At 43.2% G+C, this 19,607-nt stretch overlaps 1 protein-coding gene across 1 annotated transcript in view; it reads left to right on the top strand.

Moving 5' to 3' along the window:
• The first annotated feature begins 9,740 nt into the window (after positions 1 to 9,740).
• The window catches only part of LOC109852832 (nephrin-like), a 265,971-nt gene continuing 256,104 nt past the window's right edge, over positions 9,741 to 19,607 (top strand). Inside the window, exon 1 of the mRNA XM_020424358.1 lies at positions 9,741 to 10,019. The gene's annotated coding sequence lies outside the window, so the exon portion shown is untranslated. The remainder of the gene's footprint in view (positions 10,020 to 19,607) is intronic.

Below are 19,607 nucleotides of genomic sequence, written 5' to 3'. Positions count from 1 at the left end.
CGCGTTCGATTCCGATTGACACGTTTTCGTATACTATGTATAATACAGTGCGGCGCGCGAAATCGCAATGAAATCGTTTGTCGCGTATCGACAGGCACGCCTGCAGTGTTGCGGAATTAATGAAGCGAGCGACTGGACCGAATACTCCGTTCTGACCAAGCTTCCTTCGTCCTGCTACTCCGCCAGGTTCGTACAACACCCTGGAAACATCCCTGAGTGCTCGAGACGGCCTGCGGTAACGCAAGTTTCAGATTTAGTACCGGTAGAGAGAGTTGCCTCGAGGACTCGTTCGAGATGAGAATCCAACAAGCGCGCTAAGCGCCGTCCTGGTTACTCTTTAAAGAAACTCTCCTAGGTGCCACTTAATCGATTCCCACTCTCCCTACACTCAACTCCTTTTGGGATACGAGGGCGCGCTGCGTCGTCGCTCTTAGCGCGGATCGTGTTGCTCGCCAAAACGTGAAGAGCGCCGCGATCTCGATTTATCTCGCGCCGGTCTGATGAGCAAGTTTCTTTTAAGGCTTTGCCAGACTGGAGAGGTGCCGCTTAATGCCGCGAAGATTCATGTCGAGGTCGCTCGAGTGCTTCGTGAGATCGATGAAATAAAAAAAAAAAAAAAAAAAACCTAAGAGAACGCGCGCGCACCACACTAGAGGGAAGAAAATGTAGCTTCTCTCGAAGAATGAGATATCAATCGCTGTTTCTCATTTTAACGATTAAATTGTTTTCGTCGCGCTCAGAAAATCAAAACGGACGTTACTAAACGAATGATCAAACTTTTAAATCGCGCACCGACCGCGTTTGCGGTTCTCTCAGGAATTGACGGCTGCCGATACTCCTTATCGCGCCGCGGAATCTCTCTCTCGCTCGCGATATCCGACATTGCATTAAATTCGATAAGCATCGAAAACGATATCGGATCTGAAACGACGCGGCGCGCGTTACGACTATTTAAAAGTGAGAGACATCAACGTGAATTTATACCCGTCCTCCGTAATTGAACGGTGACACATTCTGACTCGAGTGCGTTGAATTTTCACGTCTGTCACAAGGCGCATTACATCTCTCGCGGTAAAAGGGAGAAAGTTTGTGTCGTCCGTATATCGTAGCAGAGCGTGTGTGTAACAGACGTCTGTTACCACTTTTCGCGTATTTTCGAATTTCCAACTCTGTTCGCTCGACACGCTGCGTCTACGGTACGTCATCACAAAGAGACGTGGTGTGCGAGTTAAAGGGAGAGAGAGAGATAGATTGAGAGAGGGAGATCGTTTCACATCGAGAACGCGTAATCACAGTACGATTGTGTGTGCCTTACACCGGACGTAGGTACCTATATCTGAAGTCATTTACCGCGATCATTATTCCCATTTGGAATCGAGAGAGAGAGACATCGGCCTATTGTGATAATGACGTCGAAGGCCTTTCATGCGGACCAATACGGCAATACACGTACACGTGTCCCTTCGTCGAACGCGATGTTGTGTGTTTAACAGACCGCGCTTGGCCCCTACGTTCGACAAACCGCGGCCATAAATTGGTTTAAATATTGATTCTCATTTTAATGCCGGGCGAATTGTGCTGTGCAAATTATACTTGATTACGTCATGTCGAATCTGTCGCCCGCAAGATACGCGTTGCGGTAATTGCCACGTTAATAACCGGGGGGAGGGGGAGGCGGGATTGAGATTCTCTCTTGATTACTCTCCCGTTCGATTTCTTCGATCGTTTTGACAGCAGCAAGACGAACGGCAATCGATTTCTCTCGCGATTCGGAGTTTCTCGCGAGAAACGGCTAAATCGATAATACGACGCGATGAGCCATTACAATACATTACAAAATGTCGTTTTGTCGCCGGTGTAAAATTTTGCGACGTTGCTATAAAATTTACGAGCTCTTTGTCAGCATTAAAAAACAATATTTTCCATCTAAATTACAAGAGGAATATAATCGGGCGTTTATCGTCTTAGTGGCGCGGCCAAACAAGGAACATTGACGATTCTCGTCGACCGATTGTTTTTTACGATCCTAGTCGTTAGTATAAACCGCGAGGTGATGAAAAGTTGGGGTGAATAATAATTTGAAGTCGAAAGCGGGGAGTGTGGAGAAAAAACCGCGCATTTCGTACTTTTTTTTTGTATATATTTTTCATGAAAATGGAAAACTCGCCCTTCCTGAATATCGTTTCATGTCTCTTTATGCATTTTTCATTCAAAGCAATACATGCCTTGTTTGCATTTTTCGTCGAGGTCTTTCTATATTCTATATATAATATTTAAAGAAATGTTTTTTGTTGACAAAAAAATACGAAAACACTTGATAGGTATAAAACTCAGATCACCAAGTTAAATATTTTCACACTATAAATTTAAATTTATAGAAAGTTTCATATATATTTTGCAAAGTGGAAAGTATAATATTTATATTTGCGCAAATGTTACGTTATATATATATACCGTAATAGTTTCCGTAACAGGATAGAAATTTTTTTATTTTTTTTATCCCCGCGCATTTCATCCGTTAATGCGTTCCGGTAAGGCCATTAATTATGATATTAATCGCCTAAGCACTATCAGAAGGAGGAAGAATATCTTCCATTATTTTAATGGATTCTTTATTTATATAAGGTAAAAAAAACTTGATTTTTTTTGCTTTTCTTTTTATTAGCGAGTTTTACGTAATAATTTCAAAAATGTTGCAAAAAAATTGTGGAGAAAAACACATCGTTTAATGATTTTTCAGATCAAAATTGAGGAGAACGAAAAAATTCAATACGAGCAGAAATTTCACTAAAAATACATGTTAAAAATATACTTTTTTGCAAGTACGAAATTAACGACCGCGCACGCGCGCCAGTTACTCGAACGCGCACATACTTCCGTCATTGTCAAATTTGAGACCGCTATCTTTGTCCCCGCTAAAACTGATTTCTCGTTCTAGCCAGCCGGCCATCGATCACGGCAAAGTAAACGCCGTCCGTAACGCCAGTGTGTCTCTCTAACGTACTCGAGATAGCGGCTATTAACGTTGCCAGTATTAGCACTTTGCCGCGAAGATTAAGTTGCACCCGAACAAAATTGCATCGCGGCAAACGATCTTAAATATCCGCGCGCGACGACGCGCCAAGATGTCTTTTCCCTATTAATAATAACAATCCCCCCGTGTTGTGTGTGTTACCCCCGACGACGACGTCGTGTGCGGGGAAGAGAATTATTTTTACCTATCGTACAAAGAGAGAACGTTGCACACGTATCCGCGCATATGCGCATATGCGATGTCCGGCGGACAAACGAGGGTGCAAACAGGCCGGCCGAGAGAAGATCGATGCTGCACTCTTGCCGGCGAAACGTCACGCAACGTCGCTTATGCATATGACCCACGTTGACAGTGAGGAAGGATGGCGAGTGAGAGAGTTAAAAAAAAAAAATAAAAAAATAAAAATAAAAAACAACAACAAGAAGAGAAAAAATAAACAGTCAAAAAGAAAGAAAACAAAAAGAGACGATCGTTCGCGCCGCCAAGTCCGTGGAGCACGTTTTTTCCGTAGCCGCGATCACGTCCGGTCGCGCAACGCAATACCGGACATTTTTATATCGACGACGCGTTCCGGTCATGCTGCGCGTCGCGACGCGGCACGAGATGCGAGTAAGCGCGTCAGGTGGTCATCTCGTCGAATTGATTCGGAAGTTAAGCTCTCTCTCCCGAGACGAGGAGGAACATTGGAAACTGCGACCTCCCTCCTCTCCTCCCCCACCGCAGTTGCTGTTATTCATCACGAGATCTCTCGCGTGACTCGCGCTTGAAAATGTAGCTGTATAGTGTCGCGCGTGTTTCGTTTCCTCTCGCTCTTGTTTGCGCTTCTCGCAACGATTTTGTTGCGTATTTTGTTTTTATTGGCGCGCGCGTCCGTCGCGAGGGAAATCCGGAGCAACTCGCGCGACACTTTTTTTTTTTTTTTTTTTTTTTCTATTGCTGATGCGTGACTGCAGAACTGATGGAATATTTATGACTCGTATTATTGCAACCCCTCAAGTCACACGTGAAATAATTTCATTTGTAATATTTTCACGGCGGTATCTGTTTGATTCGACGCGCGGGGCTGTCGCAATTGTCAGCGGTATTCACATGTCGATCAACAAAACGGTTTTTCGATGAATTTTCGTTTCGCAGTCGTCACCGTATCAAAAAGAGCGCGAGTTTATACAGCAAGATAAATATTTGTCTATTTAAAAGTGCGGAAGGACATTTTTTCACAGCCGTTCCGCAGCCTTAGATTAAAATTGGCTAAAAAATTTCCATACGTTCGATGAAACAACGCAATCGCGATCGCCGCGCGAAAAAATGAAAGCGTCAACAACTCGCGCTTGTAAAATTTCTTCTTCGTTAATCAAAATTCAGCAAACCATCTGTAAATTTTTGCGCGAGAGATTCCGAACGCGTCGGGAACGTTGCGAGCAAAGAGGTTGCCGTTCGTATTGACAAGCGACGTCGAATGCGATTCTCGAGAACGCCGCGCGCTCGCCACCGTGTCACGGCCGTCATCGCGGTGAATCGCGGAGAAGCCGCGGGAGAGAAGAATCGCGCAGAACCGCCTAACATTTTATTCTCGTCGACGGGTGAGCTGATCCGAGCGCGCAGATAGAGAGGAAGAGGCCACATTTGCAGGACCCTGCTGTAACGTGCAACGAGCTGATACCGCGAGATGAACTTTCCGCTACTCGCTCTGCTGTGAAATACACGAGCTCACTGGGTCACAGCGGCCTCACAATGCGACACACCCGCGCACTGTTTTATATTAAAACTTTCGGTCTGGTAGATAATCTCATTAGGACTTTTAATTTCAGTTCAAAAGAAATCACGACGTTCCTTTGTCTCTCAAAGATTTTAATACGCGATATCACCGAGCTCGGCTCTCGTTCTCTCTCTCTCTCTCTTTCTCTGACGCCGGAGCTTTTGCAAGCTTCTTCAATCATTCGCAGCTTAGTGCGGTTTTTCGCGCGAATAATACATTTTTCAAAGATGTTGAGATAATTTCTACAGGGAGTAACGTCCCTGTAATCGGAATTTTAGTTGCGCCTCGCGTTTGCATAACGCGTTAACGTGTGCGATTTATAATTTTTGTACAGTAGATAAAACGCGCGCAATCTGCGGCTCGCGTGTTGCCAGGCCCGCTCGTCCGCCCCGCTCCGCTCGCGTTGCTAATGCACGCGAAAAATTAGATCATTCGTAATGTCGCCGTCGTCGCTAAAAACGCGTTAAAATACGCGCCAAAAATGGCGCTTAAATATTCGCACGCAAAATTTCGCAGTTACGTAGATACGCGCGCTCTTTCGACCATTTAGAAACATGTTTCGTGTTCAACAACATGTTGTATCTGCGCGATACGAGGCAGAATCGACCTATCGATACGATGTGGCGCACACTGAAAATTTAATTATCGTTGACTAACGGACGTAATAACAGACGTGTGTATCAACTTGCAAATATCTAGTAAATTTTACGATTAAGTAGATTCGATTTATTGGGGGACAAGCTCTTGTGACGATATTTTGCTAATAACTCGCGTTGTATACAACGCGAGCTCGACAAGCGCGCGCATCAATAAACACACACGATGCATTATATAGGCAATCGAATGCGCGAGGAAGAATAGCGCAGCGTGATGTCAAATGTTCGATAATTGCTTGGAAAAAATACATCGGCCGCAACAGATAGATTTTTGCTTCGAACTGTTATTGCGACCGATTTTTATTACACAATTTTTGTCGAAACATTTCCCTTTTGTCATTTGAGTTTTTGTCAGAAAAATGTCTGCTATTATCAAACACAGTGTCAATGGTAAAATATCAATTACTATCTAGTTCTAAAGAATAATCGTCTAATTTTTCTTGCATTTGATGAGAGAATACAATGATGCAAAATAATTCTTCATTATTTCGTGATTGTCTCATATATCGTAAAAGCGGAAACAGAAAGTATACTGGAAAATTTTTTTTTCGCGTGACGATAACTCGACAAATTTTTGAGACGTCAAATTTGCGCCAAAATTAATTTCTGAGATCCCGACATATCTCGTGTAAAAAAAAAAAAAAAATTTGCTCTCTTTTTCGTGGCTTGTCGTGAGAAACGAGGCATCTCGAAAATCTCGAAACGTTGGCGAGAAGTCGTCGCAACGACGACGTCGCTGTGCTGATACTCTTCCCGAAGTTTTCGCTTCGAAGTGGCTCGGGATGAAGCGGCGCCTTGGCGAGAGAAATTCACCATCTCTGGTAGCACCGGGGCCGGAAGTACAACCACGGCTCTTCAGCGTATACACGAGCGGTTCCGCCACCGCCTCCGTCGTCGTCGTAGTCGTCCCTTTTCCCTTCGGCTCTTTCGTCTCCCTGTTTCTCCCGCCCGTAATTCCCCTTTAAGCTGCTGTGGGAGGTTCGCTCGCGTGTCACACGTAGCGCGAGGATGAATATACAAAGGCGCCTTAAGGAGATGCCGGTACTGATGTTCTCGATATTCACGCGCACGTCCACGTACGACGATGCCGTCGTCGTCGTCATCGTCGTCGTCGTCGTCGTCGTCGTCGTCGTCGTCGTCGTTGCTGGTGCGCGTGGACGCATACTTAGCCGAGTATGTGCGCGAAAGCTTAGAACTGTGTGTGTGTGTGAGTGCGCGCGCGCGTCTGTATGCGGGTTTTCCTCGACAGGCTTACAGAAGACTACCGACTACACCGACCGCTGACGTCGCGAACAATAGGGCGATTAACGCGACGGGAATGTGGAAAAGCGGCGACGTCTTGCACGCCGATAATGGAAACGCCTGGGCGGCTTGAAAGACGTGAAACGGGACGAGTAGCACCTGGACGGACGTCGAGCGGTTCAATGAGATTTTTGCCACGCCGTGCTGCTGCGTTCCTTTTAGTCGTGCAGCTTCACACCTACCTCCTTTCCTTATCGCAACTTTTTTTTAGCGTTAATGACGTATAGCGGCCCTTGACGCGCAAAGGGCTCTTCGCGTGATTAAGTTGTAGGAGATAAAAAACGAATAATTGAAGTTTCTTCCTTAATTAATATCAAGCGAACTCTCTTCACATTTTGATTTTTTTTCTTCAATCTTCTTTACGCGCTGCTTAAAAAAACCTAGGGACATCTACATTTTGTGCAAACTAGCACAACACAGGCGCGCGCTATTATTATTATTATTTTAATTTATTGCGTCAGCGAAAACACAATCTGTCATCGCGATGACACAGGTCTAGTAAATACGTCTTACAAACTATATAATACACATATGACAGATGTCTCAGAAGTAACTCGTGAAAATCAAACTCGAAAAATAGTGAGAGGGAGAAGTGGAAAAACAACACGTGACTAAAGTTACATGACTTTATTTTAGTCGTCTTTAAAAACGTGATTAAAGTACAGTCACGTGACTTTAATCACGTGTTGTTTTTTTTCTCTTCTCTGTCACGTGACTTTACTTTGGTCGCGTTTTTAAAGACAGGTGCCTCTTGATTTGTTTCGACATGAATCGTGAAACACATCCGATAAACGTTCGATCTGCGTCAAAGTGGCAACAATCAATATCGAGAGAATCGTGATTGTGATTATTTACACACGCTTCTTCTGGTAGGATTAGATAATAAATTTGTATCACACAGATAATTGTACAAAGTGCTAAGTGTCACCGATGGAAGAGCACACGGGGGCTATATTATTGTTTACGAAAAGTCACCAATGGATAAAAACCGTTGAACTAAAATATTCTATTCTGCGAGGTCGACCCGATCGCATTTTTCTCCGAGCGTCGGTAACAGTGGATTTTCCAAGCCGCTGTAACTACGGCATTATTGCCTCGAAAGATATTTCACCGTTACGATTGCCCTTTCACCCCGGCAGTATATATTCGCCTCCCCCCGATTTTTGATACGGATCGCCTCAATAGCTTTTATCGTAGGATATCTTCGTTCGCGCGAGTGTGTGTACGTATTTCGCTCTTCTTCGCCCTCGGTTAAACACCTTCCGTATCTTCCCGGAGGATATCCCTCTTCTAATCTCGAGAGAAGATCGCAAGAGGTACACACACAAAAGCTCTCTTCGTCTTTTTCTAATTGGGATCACGCGACGCAGACGAAAACGTTTGGCCAAAGTTTGAAAATGTTCGCACTTTTCTCTTTGTAAAGCGCGGTCGTGCGACGTAAGAGAGTTTGGAAAATTTTATCTTTCGGAGTAAGACTGTAAAATAAACTTTTTTAATGAAAAAATATGACATGATTAATTGCGCGGGCAAAGTTTGTTTCTGAAATTCTGTACATACTATTATTTGAGATATTTGTGTGTGTATTAAAAATACATTATTATTTATATAATATAAATTTATTATGTAAATATTATTATTTACATGATTCAATATTTATATAATTAAATAATATATTTTTATTATTAAAAATATGTTATTAAAACTTGACAGCTCGCGGGAAGAAGCGTTAATTCTGTCGACAAAATGATGAAAAAAAAAGCCACACTGTTCACCGCGTGCGTAAGACCTTTTTTTTTTTTTTTTTTTACAGCCTCATTCTTTTGACTGTCATTAGCGCTCGCAACTCATTAACGAATGGTAAATGTAGCGTTAACAATGAAATAAGCTACGAAGCAAAATAGGAAGAGTGTGCGGTGCTTTCGTCGGTAAGCTCCTGGCGCCTTAATGCGCCATAAACGGCGAGAGGGTCGTCTCGCGCGACGTGTTTTGCCGCGAACCCATATTTTCACCACCCGTATTTTCTCTCGAGAATTCCCTCGTCATCTCGAATTTCAACGCGACATCGCGAATAAATCTTTGCTAGCTCCCGAGCGAGTACGCGGCGTCTATCGCGACCGGAAACACTTGAAAACGGACTCTGGTCGGGGAGGGCGAAACAGCTTTTCCGCCAGAAAATTGAATATCTCAGATAAGGTTCTTCATCCTCGCCTCCTTACAACGGGACCATCAAACGGGCGTCGCCCGTCCCCACGTTTTTTTTTCCCTCACGATCTTCCCCCGGTCTGATAATTATAGCGAAGGGTCGTGATTTAAACTCGCTCTCTTCGTTTTTTTGCTCATTTCGCGAGGAAATAAACCACGGCCGAGCACGTGCGACGACACGTCGGACACGAATAGAGTGCGCTCTGCGACGTTATCGCTGTTGATAACCGAAGGACACGTGAGAAGAACGACGTTCATTAATCGATGCCACACAGTGTCGTCACCCTTTAAGCGCGAAAGCCTTCGTGTCTCATTAGTATGGTATCGCGCGAAGGGAAGGTTGGCAGACGTCTCCTGTCTTTTGCGACGACCCCGTTGGCCGCATCGAGTGGCGTAAGAGAAAATCGGGATGAAAAGCCAGGAGATCTTTTCATCGAACAATATTGTCGCAAAAGTCCAGATGCGTCTGGCATTCTAATATGTTTGCCGCGATGCCATAGTTTCACCAATATTGTGTGTGTGTTTAATTACTTCATTGAAGAATTATTCTAAAAATATTATTATATTATAATATTTTTATAAATTTATTAGTTGTATCATTATAATATAAATTATGTTTTTATAAAAACAATTAAGTTTTAATTTGCTAAAGAGTTACTGTCATAAAAATTAATTATAAAAATTAATTTGCTTCTTGTTTTGTTGTTTTTTCTTTAAAACTCTTTTCGACATTTTCTTTAAATTTCTGTTTAAATTTTTTGGTTGCAGCTTCGACGGAAACGGTAAAGGAAAAATGTGGAAAATGGGGTGTGGCGAAGCGATAGCGTTAGATCTGGCGTGGATCACAGCCTATGTCGTAGGTCTGTGCTTCATGTCGCTTCTGGCGCACGGTCTAGCTATTGTATCGGCAGGAATGCTTTTGCGGATCTCGAGGCGAACATCGGTCGTCGACGATTAACATCTAACGGGTACGACTTGCCACAAACGCCGCGATTGCGATGCATAGGTTCAATAAAAAGAGGACTCGCCTCGGACGACGGAGTGAACACGCCTCGCCGATCGTGCGGTGGTAAGTGACGACTTTTTTTGTAAAATCACAAATGTACATTTTAGCAAATATTTGAAACTGGAAACCACGTTTCGTTCTCTTGTTCCGAAGGGAGAGTATTTATTAAAAAACCATTTCGAGCTATCTATTGCATAAATTATTTGAAAATAAAACGAATAGCTTATTTCCCGTATATTATGCGAATACAGTTAATTCAGTTTTGCAAAACATTTTATTGGTAAATTATTAATGACACATTTGCCGGTAATATTTGTATGATGATTTCGATTATAAATAATTAATTTTGTACTGTTAATAATATAAAGTTTATTTATGTGAAACACGTTTTAATCGTAATGCTGCCGATATACAAAATAAATACGGAGGGGTTTTAATTACACAAGTCGTAATATAAACGTTACACGCGGATCGAATCGATGTCGCCGCATTTCCGGCGTTAGAACACTTGTCTGCTGTCTCTCGTTATAAAGTAATACGGTCAGTAATTTGTGTATTCACGTGGCAAAAAAAAAAAAAACAAAAAAAAAATAGTTTTTCCTAACTGCGCGTGGCGCTTTTGTAAGCGAAGAAGAAAATGGATGGGAGTGGCGATAGGGGAGAGAATAGGAAGTTCTTATTGCTTCCGCTTTGCAAACCCCGGTGGCCATCAAAGGGGACGAATCCCTTAGGAAAAACGGGATGTTTCGACGTGATAACAATGGTCGGACCACTTTGAACAGAACTATTCTATAGATCGCGCCATACGTTATCGAATTGTCCTTTGTGACGATTCTGACCTACGCCTCTATTATCGCCTCTAGCGAGGACTCGGCTCCCGAAGGCATTACCCGAAAATAGACCGGATATATTTGGAAGAATCTCTCGGAGACTAACGCCGAGATTTTTACCTGAAAAACGCGGTCTCGTCTCGAGAGCTTATTTTATTTTTATCAAACCGCGCGCGTGTTTGTTTAGCGGTTGCGGGAGAGATCGGTTCTATTCTTTGTCGCGCGCTAGAAATGTGTGAAACTGTATGTGACTTCGAGCAAATAATAATTTGCTCATACGTTTACATTATGCTTGCATTATTATGTTAATTTCACCAAGAATTTACATATACGCAATATGTCATGTAATTTACGACACCAAAAAGTAACCGTGTAATTAGACGAGGGATAAATATTAATATTGAAATATTTGAAATATGTTAATCGCTATTTTAACGATGGTAATTCCCGCGCAAACAGAATCGACGTTATTTCCCTTTCCCCTCCCTTTTCTAAATTTGAATCGCAGATTGCGAAATTAAAACATTTATCACATTTTGCCATTTATCATTTATTTCGCTCGGCGCTGATTCAAAATAATAATAATTTTGCCGCGAAATTGTAAACGAACGATTTCAACCGTGATTTTGTTGCGAAATAAGGCGGATAACCAAAGAGTTACAACTTCTTATTTTATTTCGCGATAGTCCGGTTACAACAGATGAATCAAAAAAAGAAACGCGGGACTTGCTGGCTACTCGAAATTCCACTCAGATGGAACGATAGTTCCGGGTTGGAAGAGATCGCTTTCCTTTATATTTTCCGCTCGCTATATATGATAAACTGGTTGTCTCGCGCGTCGATAGCACGCCGGACCTCGCGTAGATCACGGACGCGTGCGCCATTATCGAACTTGGTTGTGTTTCATGGCGGGAAACTGCCGGCTCGCATACACACACACACACACACACATTCCGGCGATCACACTAATCGGAGTTCTTCTGTGTACGAATCGGATCGGCCGCGGATTATCGTCGGCTGATCCGTTTACATTGGTGCTCCATTATCGCCCGGGTGGATTAGCGCGATTACCGTTTCGAGAATGTCTGACAATCGGCAGTATCACGCGCCGTACGCACATGACAGAATTGCAAAAAAAAAAAAAAAATAATAATAATAATAATTTGACCGGGAACAGCGCGCGATCATCGTGTAGCGACACAATGTTTACACGAATTTCAATATTTATGCGGCGTAATAGGTCGACGAGCTTTAATAGAAAATTGCTCTAATGAAAGATCGATATGTCGTTTTAAATAAATAATTCAACTGGCTGAAATATAAAATGGTGATGACTACAAATCTGTGCGTGTGTATGTGTGGGGGAGAATATTTCGTTCGAAATTCCGCACCACACAAATAACGAGATATCGCGCTCGTTTGTGAAATTTTTGCCTAATTTCCGTCCGCTTCTGCGCGACAATCGTATGCGCGAGGGAAAATGCGCGTTCAGTTGCGCAAAAATTACGCATTTCCGAGGGAAATAGATCCAAACAATGTGATTAGCGTAACATTTTTTCGGAGCGAAACAAACGTTTACGACGCGGCCGTTTGTATATTTTTCGCGAATTTTAAAACGGTTTGCCGCGCAATTTAGCATTTACTATCCAGTTTGTGCGCTAAACAACAACAAATGCCGCCGTTGTCGTCTATTTGTTCACGGGAGTAATACTCGCTTCGGGCGACTTTTAAACACGCTCTTTACAAGCGGCTCGCTATTTGCGCGCGCAATTATACGGCGCGATCAAACGAGACGCCGTCGGTTTATTTACATCGGCGACGTGATCGCCAAAATATTTTTAAAATCGGATGATCCCGACCGATCTCGATTATATATCGAAAGCCGATTGGTTTACACGGATGCTCCATTATCACGACCGCTTTGTTCTGCATCGACGGAGTCGCGCGAACGAGGGAAATGCGCGCCGCGCCGTTTCTCAGAAAACCCGTTCGTACACTCGTGATCTCACAAGATTAAGTGCAATCTTGCGTTCTTTACGTTCGCTCTTCGAAAGAACGTCGACGCCGAAGAGAGTTCTCGACGCGCGCGCAAAATCAGTTGACGGGGATCGAAACATTCTCTCGCGAAAGTTTCGTTCGACGTGCGAGCGACGGGAGGAAAGCCTCGAATTCAAGTCGAGCGGTTTCCGCCAACGGCCGCGGTCGATCCCGGATTACCTGCCTTCAGTTGATCCGTTTACGTCGATGCTCCATTATCTCGGATTCGATTCGCGCGCGATAACGGGACAAAGTGGCACGGGCGGAAAGCGCGCACGAGACGCTGCCTGGCGAGAGGGATCATCATCACGCTCGTGAGAAACGGGACGTTGCTGTTTTACGAATTCCATCTGGTTTCTCGCATCGGCGGCGAAAATACCTACACGTAGCGAAATATATATCGCGTCGCGAAATCGCGACCCACTTTTTTTTTTTTTTTTTTTCCACCCCGGTGTTCGCTCCTCGAGCAGTAAGTGTTATCGAACAATAATTTCACGTTCCGCCAATCTCCGGCGAACAAACGCGCATGACGGAGCGCACGGCTGCGTTCGCGAAGTGCAATCGCAATCTAAACGCGAGGTCAGCGCGCGATTGCAATTTAAAACTCGTTACTGGCGTTCGTTAATCTGTTAAGTGCGTGGTTCTTTTTTTTTTTTTTTTTTTTTTTTCATCACTTGTTATTAGGATAGAATTATTTTTTTGTTTACTCCTCGCGTGCGCGCGCGCGCGCGGATGTGGCTGATTTTTCATTTAGGTAAAAAGGTATCTTCTGTTTATGAAAAAATGCATGTATAAATAATGAAAAAAAGCAGGGCTTGTATTTTATTAAAAAAAAAAAAAACAAAAACATTGCTAAAGTTATAATAAATTTTGTTGCCGCCAGTAATTTCGAAAATGCGCTATTACCGCAAATTGTTAAATAGTTAATTTTTAATTTCGTAATTGGTGGGAGCGTGCAAACCATAGATTTATTAATAAACACGATGACGTACCTAAACCGGGTTTCTCGCGTACTACCTACCACCACACGCGTATTTGTTCCGTTGTTGTAGGACGGCGTAGAGCAAGTACGTAGTTCGCAACGTCGAGAAGCGCTTAAAACCGTATATCTATACTTTTCCATAAAGCGAAATGAGGAAGTAGCGGATCCGGTATAAAGCGGCACTTGCGCTGATGCAAATATACACGCTGACACGATTATATTTTCATTAGACGGATCATGAATAGAAATTACGTCGTTACGGCTCAAAGGTAGCCGCGGACATCAGAGATCTCGCGACAGAAGCGCTTCCGTATACGATACCGTTTAATCGTAATGCTCCTTTCTCTCTCTCTCTCTTTCTTACCTGATCTTCTTTTTACAAAAGAATAGATCTCGCGAAAAGAAAAAGATAAACGAGCGAGAAAACTCGCGCTGCAAACTGTTTTGTTTTTTTGTTTTTTATTTTTGTATTAAATTAAGAAAAATAGAAGAAACATTTTATATGCAGGAATTTCCGCGTCTAGTAATTTTTCATTAGTCTGTGGACTTGTGTCGACAAAATAAAAATACTACGAAAGGATATCGAAGTACGTTCTATATTTTTGAATCAATATTTTTGAGGAATTTTACAAAAATTAATTAAATGCTTATAAAAAAAAGTTTATACATGTTGCAACGTGTTATAGAAATGCGATGTGTATTTACTTAACAAAATTTGTCTATTGCTACAATTTTTATCATACACTAGCGAGTAATTGAAAAAAGTAACTCTGCGGCACATGAAAACTTGAAATATTCACATCGTGAATTCGTATATTTGCAACGGGGAAAAAGCCGTATATGAATAGTAGCGCCATACAAGGTCTCCCTCACTATATACATATGGGTGTGGAAGTTGCGATTTATTTTTTGTATTACCTTTACGCTCTGCAAATCAAAGGTGCGTTTAATTGAGTTCATTTTTGCTAAAAGCAATGAATGTATACGAAATTTCGAATTAAATAAATATGTAGTTCGAAAGTTTCAAGCTTGTAATCAGTTCACGGTAACCAGAACAAAAAAAAAAAAAACGTGAAATTTCGGGGACAGTGTCGTCTAATACGTCTCTCTTTTGGGACCTTTTTTCTGGCACTACGCATAACAGAATTCTAAAGCGCTACGTAATTTCGTTCTCTTTATATTGCAATCTGGTTTTTCAAAAGTTGATAATCCGAGTGCCGAGTCGGTCGGCGTCGGCGCAACTCCTCAAAGCGTCAAATCCGTGATTTGTTCGTCAAATGGTAGATTCTACCAATTTCGAGTCCTCTGTGCCTGCGGGCTTGTAGAAACGCCGCGCTTGCTCGAGAACCGTATCCGTCGAACGTGCGAGCTCGGAGTGGTGCGAACGCGTAAAAACCTCTCAATCGTCGCGCGACCGCTGATGAAGTTCCCCTTTTCGACGGACGTGTTGTCTTTTTTTTCCCCGTTTTTTTCGCCCCCCTCTCTTTCTCTCTCTCTTTTTTGTTTTTGCAAAGCGCACGTTCAGCGACGCGATGAAAGAGTTTCGAAAAATAGCCGCCTCTTGCCGCGGCGGTCGTTATTCCGGTTCGACAAAACGCGGCGCAAGAAAGAAAGAGTGTGTTGGTCGAGCGATAAATCGACGTCGCGACGATAATTAAGGGCGAACTCGATTATTGACGAATATTTGTCGAACGGGTGAGGAAAGCAATTTTGTTTCGCCGTGTCGTTTTCACACACATCTCGCGATGTTCTCTTCAAACACAAATCATCGTTACACCACCGTTACCTCACATATTATCTCACGGAAAAAAATTTGCTAGAATAGCAAGACATTAGTCTACTTTATGGCCGGCGTAGAAAAAATTTGCTAAGCTTATTAAGATTGTTGCGTTTTGCCAACAAAACGTTTTGTTGATGAAAACAAAACATTCACAGCAGAGTCGACAATTTTTTCTGCGCCGGTCATATAATAACAGAACTTTTTTTTTTTTTCCCGTGCTTCTGTAATACTCGATTCGTCGCACTTGCCGGGGTCAAGAGTGTGACGCCGAGCGAGAACTCGCCCTCGCGCACACGTACAAACGAGCGACGAATTTCGCCCCCGACCACGAAGAGGAGCTGTGGATGATTGCGAGCTTCGCCTTCGTTTGAGACCGAACTTGAAAATTACAGGTTGAGTCGTCGGAAACACGATGACGCTCGTCGCCGAACGACTCGCGCGCACGAGTGTGCTTTACAATTATAACGTCCGAAAGGCTTCTCTCTGGAACTATTATATACACACACGAGCGAAGAGGATTTGGAGCTTAACTTTGCTTCTCACATACGAGCGAGCTTTGACCGAGCGGATATTTTCAGGAAAAATCGATATAATCCTTTATAGAACGTAAAACGGGCTATTCTTTTTTATTGCTTATCGATGCTGCTGCTGGTGCTACGTGTCATGCCAGCGCCTGCATGCTCGTCGTCAAGTTCGTTCCCTCGTGAAACGGTTGCGGGGTGAAACTGCGATAAATCTTTCTCTCTTAGCGTATAAAACTTTTTCGTTAAATCAAACCGAGGGTAATCGAGGCACTTTGCGAGTTCGAGTTATTAACAGCAGAATCGAAGTGAAACGTGTCGAGCGTGGGGGATGCGAGGAACAATTTCGCCGCTCCATTACGTTCGTTCGATAACAGCCGGGGTTTAAATTTCAGTATTTCGGCGATAGCCGCGGATACGATTTCGCACAACTTCAACACGCTTTCAAGATTTTTTCGTCAGATTTTCGCGGGTAGCATCTCCACCCCTTTGGCGAAGAGGACGCTAATGTATGTGTGTGTGTGTTACCTATTCCCAATTTCTCGAAGTAACGAAGACGGTGATGCACCAAAAATCAGAAGTTTCACTTCACGCCGGTGTGATTTCGAACGAGATATAAATTCGACGGTAACGATGTATTTCGCGATTACCACTTTCGCGCTATTGTTGAGCGTTGCGCACGCAATCAAAGTGCGTTATAACGAGGGTCTCTGCAACGCGGTGCATTCATTCGAGAAGTATTTCAATTAGAGTCAATTGGAGTAATTGTGAGTGCGCGACTCTGCAGTGTTTTTTTTCCAATTATATGTAAAATCAATATTCGTCGAAAAAAAAAAGTATCGTGAAAAACACGCGATATTTTTAATTTACACATGCATTTTAAATCAATGTTTGGTAAAGTCGTTAAAATAATACAATAATTGTTAATTTACCAATTTGCGATTAACGACGTGTATCGTAATTTAGCAATATTGGCGATTAATAACCATCCGGGCTTTCGACTAATTTGCTTTATGCACATCGTGTGTAGTTTTTCTCTTCGCGCAAATAAATTCTGCGTTACAAAAACTGCTAATTGCACATCGTCAATAGACACGCGTTGTTCGCGCGATGCTATTCTGTACGAACGCAAAATGCCGCGATTGCGCAACGAGAAATTGCGCTGCTTGTGCTAAGCAAATGTTATGCGACGTGCGCGTAACGCGAACAATCGAGAAAGAAAGACGGGGTTCGGATTGTTGAAAGCGTCGTGGATAATCCATGCGCCATTGGGTTTCCGCTTAGACGCCGCGGAAATGCCCCCGACTTATTTCATTGTCGCGTAATATTACGACGGATCGTCGAGCAGACCGCACGCAATCTTCGTTAAATTACACGGCAGCATAATACCCGGGTGCGAGCTTGTTCCTCGTGGGGGTAATAAATGTTTGTTATGGTCTCAACTAATATTGTTGAATATCACACGCGGACGAAGCGCTATTTGCGCTAAGCAGACGGATATCGCGAGATGTCGGCGCGAAATTGCATAAATCTCGAAGCAGCACGCGGCAAAACGCACGCGAGAAAAGTCGATGATCACGCGAAGCGGAAAATAAAAACAAAAGGCAAACCGTATGAGATTTAAATCGATGTTGAATGTCGCGCTTAGCTCTGCCGCGCGCGCGCACGCGCGCTCGACTCGTGTGTGATTTCGCAGCGCCGGGGTCTCCGCGCATTTTCTAAAGTCGGGGAAACAGCACGTGATACATCGAAACGCTCACGCATCAGTGCTGATCATATTTAGATGGAGCGTTGCGCTCGCGCAAATATTTGTATCTTGCGCGCGCGCCTCGCACGCGATGCTTCTCCATTATCGCTGCGCGTTACCCCCGCGTGACTGCCTGTGTGTGTGCATGCAGTATATTTTACCAACGGCGTCACGTCACGTTTAATCTGATGGCGTTTTTCCCCGTTTATTAGATCGTCGCGACGAAAAACGCACTTTTTTTCTCCTCTCTTTTACGTCGCGACTATACACGTGCGCTGTTTTTTTTTTTTTTTTTTGTTTTTTGTTTTTTAACCGATGCGAAATTGCGCTGTTTCTCTCGTCTCTCTATCTCGCCCGGATACTCCCAATTTTCGCGCTTCAGGTTCAGCTTCGACATTGTTCACGTTTCCTCGCGCGAGATAACATAATCATATACCTATTTGTCGGACAATTAACGTCAGAGATAATCAATTATCTCGCGAATGTATGCGTTCACAAAGCTTTCTATAATACAAGGTAATTTGGCGAACTATCAGTAACATATGCGAAGCGAGAGAATTTCAATGTGAAAAATAACTAACTTTGTGTGTATATTGAATGTAATATATGTGTATGTATGTCTCTGTTGGTTTTAATACAACAATTTTTGGAACAACAGCCTGATACGGTTATGGCGGAGTGGAGTTTGAAAAAGAAATTAACGACTCGCAGAACCCGCGGAAGTAATCCGCGACAAAAGGTGCACGGGCGTATGGGGCGAAGCGATGCGCGGGCGACCGAAATTCCGAGACGGTTTTTCGCGATGCAGTCGGCCGTTTTAACTGCACGCGCGCAAGTCGAAAAAGCGATGCGGTATTTTTTTTGTTTTTGTTTCGAGATCGATAATTGGCACCGGTATAAGCTGCGGCGATAAAAGCCAGTCCACGGATCCGCTCGATCGAGCAGTTAATTGATAAATCGTATCGCGCCCGTCGCTCTCCGGCATTTTGTCGACGGATTTCGATAGTCGAATTGTCGGTGGCGGTGACGGCGGCGGCGGCGGCTGCGGCGGCTACGGTGATGATGACGATTTTACAAAGTAATCACCGTGAGTTTTTAATACGGTGAGTTGGTTTTGAAATCTTAATCGAGCAGAGGCCGATTTCACGCCGAGCGACGCATTGCTTCCGTCGCCCGGACACTTGCGATGTAATCTGTTTTCCGGCTGCGCGTTGCAACGGCTACACGTTACTGCACTCTCGTTGGCTTTTAGAATTTTGTGAAAAGCATTCAGAGAATGCGAGGCGGAATTTGTTCGTTTAATAGAATTGATATAAAATAAACAAACGGACGGTACGTATTGCAACGCGACAATGTTCAAAACTCACGTGAATAACGTTCTCAACCAAAGCTCGCTTTGCAGTAATTCTTTCATGTGAAGTTTAAATAAAACGGATAATACTCTAGTCGGCATATACACACGCACGTTTAAATATCACTCATAATAGATGTTGTGCTTGAGTAGTTGGTGTATTGTAATTGTAGTTTGCACGGGAAACAAAGTTTCGCTTTATGGTCGGCAAGAAAAATTGTTAAATCTACTGAATATTTCTCAACCAAGTATTAAGATCGATACCAGTGTGCCGAAGATACACGTGCAGTTATATACATATGTCATAGATTAATACTCGTTGAAGAAAATTGATTCAAACTGGAAAAGACCTTACAAGTAATATATAAGATCTTAGTGTATTTTTTGTTGTTTATTAATAAAT

Source organism: Pseudomyrmex gracilis, unplaced genomic scaffold (genome assembly GCF_002006095.1).
Source record: "Pseudomyrmex gracilis isolate BER0280 unplaced genomic scaffold, ASM200609v1 scaffold_37, whole genome shotgun sequence".
Lineage (NCBI taxonomy): Eukaryota > Metazoa > Arthropoda > Insecta > Hymenoptera > Formicidae > Pseudomyrmex > Pseudomyrmex gracilis.
This window is presented reverse-complemented; position numbering and strand designations above follow the sequence as displayed.